The sequence below is a fragment of the Alosa sapidissima genome, chromosome 24, assembly GCF_018492685.1.
Source record: "Alosa sapidissima isolate fAloSap1 chromosome 24, fAloSap1.pri, whole genome shotgun sequence".
Classification (NCBI taxonomy): Eukaryota; Metazoa; Chordata; class Actinopteri; order Clupeiformes; family Clupeidae; genus Alosa; species Alosa sapidissima.
Genome location: NC_055980.1, coordinates 18,817,013 through 18,824,512, shown reverse-complemented (window position 1 = coordinate 18,824,512; position 7,500 = coordinate 18,817,013). Strand labels below are relative to the sequence as shown.

The 7,500-nt window shown below is 47.3% G+C and overlaps 1 protein-coding gene across 1 annotated transcript in view; it reads right to left on the bottom strand.

Annotated features, from left to right (window-relative positions):
- LOC121700734 (protein sidekick-2-like) overlaps window positions 1–7,500 on the bottom strand; it is a 169,936-nt gene that overhangs the window by 100,626 nt on the left and 61,810 nt on the right.

Genomic DNA, 7,500 nt, shown 5'->3' with positions numbered 1-7,500 from the left:
GTGCAGGCAGGGGGGTCGTGCGGAGGGAGAGCAAGACCAGTGGGTTGGCGAGCAGCGGCGACAGTGATTGATTGATGTTGTCGTGGCCGAACACTTGATGTCCGATCCCCGTTAATTAGCCTTTATGAAGACGCGGCCGCCAGAGGAAGACGCGTGACAGTCGGAGATGGGGGACCGATGATGAGGGAGAGGGTTGATCCCTCTCTTCTCTTCCTCTCTCTCTCTCTCTCTCTCTCTCTCTCCTTCTATTTCTGTTAGCCTGTACCTTGCTGTCTTCCTCTCTCCTCCGCTCTCTCTCTCTGTTTCTGTTACTTCCTCTCCTTTCTTTTACTTCCTTGGTCCTTCTCTTCTCTTTCTCCCTCTCTCTCTCCCTCTCTTTCTGTCAGCCTGTCCCTTGCTGCCTTCCTCTCTTCTCCGCACTCTCTCTCTCTGTTTCTTTTACTTCCTCTTCTCTCCTCTCCTCTCCTCTCCTCTCACTTCTGCTCCTCTCCTCTCCTCTCCTCTCTCTATCTTCCTCTCACTTCTGCTCCTCAGCCCCGTCACACTATCTCTTCCATCTGTCTACTTTGTGTCCTCTTCTCTCTTTCATTCTCTATCTCTCTGTCAGCCTCTCTATTATTCTTTCACTCTCTCCTTCCCTCTCTCTCTCTCTCTGTAGTAGAGAGAGAAAGAAAAGGAGGGAAGGAGAGAGTGAGAGAGAGAGAGAGAGAGAGAGAGAGCGTCTGCTTGAGCCTGGCCTGCTGCCTGCAGCCATATTAACTCCAGCCCGTGCTGCTGCTGCTGCCTCTGCTGCCTCTACCACCACCAATCGCACCCATCAGCCAGCGGCCACATCAAGGCCCTGTCAAGTCCGTTAGCCGACAGAAGAAACCTCCAGTCCCATTGAACCCCTCCACCCCCACCCCCACACTCCACCTCCCACTCTCCCTTCAACAGTGGCTCTAAAACGGGCTTCTCACTTACAGCGCGCTCCTCTTCCTCCCTAGGGGCCGAACAGAGCTTGAACATCTGACTTCCATCACGGGCAGTGAGCGGCGAGGGGGATCCGTCTTGGCCTCAGCGCCGGTCTTCACCTCGTGCATAGTCAGGCTCGGGTAATATCAGCTACGGCAGACAGCTTACGACCTGGTCACTGCAGACTAGACCTCCCAGAGGAGGTGCTTGACGGTTGACTTTGGAAATAATAGCTCAGCTTAGTACGCCTTCATAGAGTAGAGCCCAGCCAGTGGTGCTCAATACACGGGGGCAGCCGTGGCCTACTGGTTAGTGCTTCGGACTTGTAACCGGAGGGTTGCCAGTTCGAAACCCCGACCAGTAGGCATGGCTGAAGTGCCCTTGAGCAAGGCACCTAACCCCTCACTGCTCCCCGAGCGCCGCTGTTGTTGCAGGCAGCTCACTGCGCCGGGATTAGTGTGTGTTTCACCTCACTGTGTGTTCACTGTGTGCTGAGTGTGTTTCACGGATTGGGATAAATGCAGAGACCAAATTTCCCTCACAGGATCAAAAGAGTATACTTATACTATACTTATACTAAAGTAAAATATGCGTGAATGCTTGATCATTGAAGACCCTTTCAAGAGAGTTCCATTATCAGCATCATAGTTGGCCCCACAAGGTTTCCTTTTTAACATTCCATATGTTATCTTAATGCAGAGGAAGTAGATTGGGGCCCAAATAGAATGTTCAAGCATTGTTTTTGTTTTTATTGTTGAAAGGGTCTATACAGTGAAGCAAGACGCACAGAAGCAATTTGTCTATTTGGCAATGCTGGTAATGTTAACTAGTCTTCTTCTTCATGGCAGCGGTACTGGATTAGTGGAAATGAATTGTTTTTCCCCTTCCTTTCTGCCACCTCCCCCCCCCCTCTCTCTCCCTCTCTCTCCCTCCCCCCCCCCTCTCTCTCTCTCCCTCTCTCTCTCTCTCCCTCGTTCTTCTGCGGGTGAGCCATGTGCAGTGGTCTCCTCATAAATACTGTGGGGCTGCTCTGTCCTCTGCAGGGTTTTTATGGCATTGGAAATCAATAGTGGATAATACATCTACTGGCTCCAGCTCTCTACCTCTCAGCCCTGCTTTCTCCCTCTCTATCTCTCTATCCCTCTCTCTTTCTCTCTCTCTCCTTCTCTCTTTCACTCTCTCCATCCTCCTCTTTTCCGTGACAGAAATCCTTCCTCTTCTTCTTCCTCACACATCCTCTTTCCATCCAGTCCTCTCTCACTCCCTCTATCATATTCTGTATTTGGCTGCATCTTTTTCTTTTGCTCTTCGATTCGCTTTGCCTCTTCTCTCTAGCACCCTGTGAATATGTTTCATTCTGTCTGTTTCTTCAGTCGTTTTTCCATTTTCATATTCCTACAGACACACACACACACACACACACACACACACACACACACACAGACACATATACTCCTCAGAGCATACTTACTGAACTCAAAGAAGCTTTCTCATTCATCTGGACACAATACTTGACATGCAGTCCTCACGCGAACATAATAGAAACACACACACACACACACACACACACACAAACTGGAGGGCCATTGAGTGGGAAAGAGGACAGAAACTCTGAGAATTTGTCATTCTTTTCAATGTTCAGCCAAAACCCATTAACAGGCCTGTTTCTGTGTTTGTGTGTGTGTGTGTGTGTGTGTGTCTGTGTGTGTATAGTGTGTGTGTGTGTGTTTGTGTGTGTGTGTGTGTGTGTGTGTGTGTGTGTATGTGTGTGTATGTGTGTGTGTGTGTGTAGTGTCAGTTCAGGGCCAAACAAGCACAGCACTCACCACAATAAAACCCTGATGTCACGGTAACATGTGAGGACAGGAAATGCTAACACAAAGATTATTAAGACCCAGATAGTCCTTTACATATGGAGGATCATTATAGACCACTCAAATGAGAGGTGACCTTCGTCCATCCCTTGTGGAGCTTAGTAACACAAATCTGAGTCTGTCTATGAGCAATGTGTAAATTGAAATATATCTTAAACCCATCATCTAAAGATGTCTGTCCATAAATAAGCGTAATACAAACTCTTTGGATGAACCTGAGGTCTTGTTAGATCTCGGTCAAACCTGTGAGAGATGGTGATTGGGCGTCATACAGAACCAACTAATATTTTGTCAACACACCATGCAGTACAAATCTACATATCTACCATCTTCTACTACTAAGGTCTACTACTACTACTACTACTACTACTACAACTATACTACTACTACCGCTACTACTACTGCTGCTGCTACTACCACTACTACTATCACTACTACTAATGCTACAACTACTACTGCTGCTACTACTACTACTACTACTACTACTACTACTACTACTGCTACTACTACTACTACTACTACTACTACTACCACTACTGCTACTACCACTACTACTACTACTACTACTATACTACTACTACTAAAGTGTTACTTGCACTTTTACCTCTTTTAAAGGGACACCAGGCAACGTTTTCGTGTTAATTAATCATCTTCGTAAGTCGGTATATGGTTAAATGACTCATTACGGGGCGAATGAAGGCTCTCTCGCCCGCCCCTACTGCCTGTAGGAAGAATATCCCACTTGCAAGTTCGGTGTATCCTACCCGCCGACCGAAGCAGGATCAGTTTACAGCACAGAGGCAGGCTAACGAAACGCTAGAGATTGTTGCAAACGTGTGTATAATGGCAGAGCCGGCAAAGAAGCAGCGAAAACCCTTGACGGAAGACGGAAGAAAAGGAAAAGAGCTTCAGACCGAGCGAGGGGGAGTTTTGTAGAGAAAAAGCATCAGGCTTGCCTGGTGTCCCTTTAAAGCACTGCCATGTTTTGTTTATATGTGTTATTTGTGTTTATTTTTTCAGTTTGTTTACACACTTTTTTTTTCAGTCATCCTCCAGTTGTTTACTTTGCTAAGCTCACCCAGAGATGTATCACGTTTTAAACTCAGTCATGCTCATCATGAATGCCTCGGGTCATACCACATGGCTGTATGAGCCTTTATGGTGTTATATGACCTGGTGTCCCTTTAACACTAATATTACCAATTCTAAAAAATATCAGGGCATATTATGATATATCATCATATGCTATATGACATATTAACATATAGAGTAGGGTAGCTAAGTCTGAAATCCAATTCTAAAGAGCTTTCTGACCTTCAGCTGCAGTCTAGCAAAGCACTTAGCAACCTCACACATGGCACAGTCCTGCCTGTTCTTCATGAGAAAAGGGAATATTATTAGATTGAACTTGTGTTAATTTGTTCAGAGGTGGCGTGAAATCGTGCGAGTGGAAATTAACGAGGAAAGGGATTGAATTAACGGACAAGTGCGACGGTCGAGTAGAGGGGCCCGTTTGACTCCGAATGGCGGAGTGATGGCGACAGGGCGGAGCGTGAGTGGACAATGGCTCAGAAACGAGTCTTTGAGAAGCGTGTCCACAGGTGATTAAATGGGCTTTTCTCCAGAGTGCATACATCTGTGTATGTGTGTGTGAGTGTGTGTCTGTGTATGTGTATGTGTATGTGTGTGTGTGTGTGTGTGTGTGTGTGTGTGTGAACCTTTTCTCTGCATCCTCTGAGAAACCTAGTCTGACTGGCTCATACATTGTTATTACTGTAATGTCTGTTTCTTTTTTCTTCCTGTTGTGATTGTCTAAGTTCTTTCTGATCACATGCAGGGATGGGATGGAGCGTCTTACTTGACACAGTACCATATTGTATTGTTAATAATAGGGCATGAGTGACAAGGACCTAATGTACAGATATTATTGACGTATACCATAGCTGAGTGGGACTGAAGGGGCCTAGCAGGTGTCTACCAGATAAGGAACTGTCTTTCTGTTTTTTCAGAACACACACACACACACACACACACACACACACACACACATACACACACACACACACACACACACACACACACAGTCACACACACACACACACACACACACACACACACACACAGTCACACACACACACACACACACACACACACACACACACACACACACACACACACACACACTCTCTGCCCATCTCGCTCTTCACCATGATCTTTGTAGTAATGGTCCCCTTCAGCACAGTGAACTAGACTTTCTCTCACTCCTTTTGCCTCTCTTTCTCCACTCTCTCTATCTCTCTATCCCTCTTCACGTTCTCTCGTTCCTCCTGAAGGGAAACCTGAGAGGTGACATACGTAGGCGTGTTACATTAAGGCCCAGGCCCTGCACTCATCTATCTCACTTAAGCCTGGACAGTGACACTCCTTCACTTCCTCCCCCTCACATCTCTCTCTCTCTCTCTCATCTCTCTCTGTGCACTTGCTCCAAGGACAGCCCGTGGAGGAGATGCAGGAGGAGAGGTGAAGAGTGGAGAGGAGAGGAGAGGAAAGGAGAGGAGAGGAGATGAGATGAGAGGAGAGGAGCGGGTGGGTGGTCATCGATCCCCATGGAGGCGGGCTGGTGGGAGGCCTGTTAGGGTCAAGCACTTAACGAAGCTGATCCTGTCTAATCACTGCTCCCTGCAGACCTCTCTCTCTCTCACATACGCAGGCACACACACACACGCATACACACACACACACATGACACTGAGAGAGAGAGAGAGAGAGAGAGAGGGAGAGAGAGAAACATATTACAATTGTGGAAGAAAGAATGAGTTCTAAAAGAAATGGAAGAGGAAAAGAATAACAAAATAAAATGAGAAATAGATAAAAGATTAGGAATGAGGAAAAGAGGGGGTGACACACACACACACACACACACACACACACACACACACAGACACACACAGACACACACACACACACACACACACACACACACACACACACACACACACATATATACAGTACTCACACACACACACACACACACACTCACACACATATACAGTACTCACACACACACACACACACACTCACACACACACACACACACACACACACACACACATGTACAGTACTCACACACACACACACATGTACAGTACTCACACACACACACTCACACACACACACACCCCCCCCCCCCCACACACACACACTCTCACACACACACACACACACACACACACACACACACATACACACACACACACACACACACACACACACACACACTCCTGCTGGAGAGGTGAAGGTGATGATGATGTCATCTGTTGTGTGGAAACCTCACATGGACACATCAGCAGTGGCTAGAGGTTGCCATGGGAAACCAAGGAAGTCAAAGTGTGTCAGGCCATGATTGATTGAGGTCGTTTGGGATGTCACCTCTAGTGTTAGAGGTCTATACCAACTGGCTACCAGACACACAAAAGCACACACACACGCATACACACACAAACATACATACACACACACACACACACACTTACACAGACAATGGTGTGTATTGATCTGAAGGGCCGGGGACGGGGACGGGGGGGCACATCCAGTGTGTGTGTGTGTGTGTGTGTGTGTGTGTGTTGGTGAAGTGGAGAGGTCATTCATCATTGGCCTCTTGTTTACCCTCATTATCATAGAAGTTTTGCTGACACGCCCACTTTCCCCTCTCCTTCCCTGTCAGACAGGAGGACACACTGAGGGATGGGTTGGAGCTCCAGTGACACCTGCAGCCCACACACACACACACACACACACACACACACACACACACACAGACACACACACACACTCACACACACACACAAACACACACACACACACACACACATACAGATACACACACACACACACACACACACACACACACAGGATGCACCACCCTTTTTTCCTGTGGATCTTCTCTTTCTATCCTCTCTCATGTCTTGACGAGGGAATAAGTAGTTTGGTGTCTCCGAGCCTTCTATGTCTCTCTGTGAGTTCTAATCTCTCTTCTCTTCTCTTCTCTTCTCTTCTCTTCTCCTCTCCTCCTCACCTCTCCTCTCGATCATCTCATCTCATCTCCTCTTCTCTCATCTCCTCTTCTCTCATGTATCCTTGTCTTATCTGTGTCTACTTGTTTGTCTCACTTTCCCCTGAGGTGCTAATGCCGATTCACCCCAGCTTTTACAGATGTGTCTGATCTCAAGGCAAACATTGTGTGTGTGTGCGTGTGCGTGTGTGTGTGTGTGTGTGTGTGTGTGTGTGTGTGTGTGTGTGTGTGTGTATGTGTGTGTGTGTGTGTGTGTGTGTGTGTGTGTGTGTGTGTGTGTTTGTCTGTGTGAAACAGACTTACGTGTGACACATCACAACCTCTGCTGTCTTCACCACCGTCTTTCATTCACACCCCGTCAAAACACACACACACACACACACACACACACACACACACACACACACACACACACACACAGGCGGATTGCCAGATAAGGCCGGTGTTTGCCGGAGGGGATAGTGATCTCTCTGTTAGCATTATAGAGACTTTTATCTGTCCCTTCTCACCTTCTCTACCCCCCTTTCTCTTGCCCTCCATCCTCATCTCTCTGTTTCTGTTTTTCTGACATCAGAGGGCCTTTAAACTCCACCGCATGGA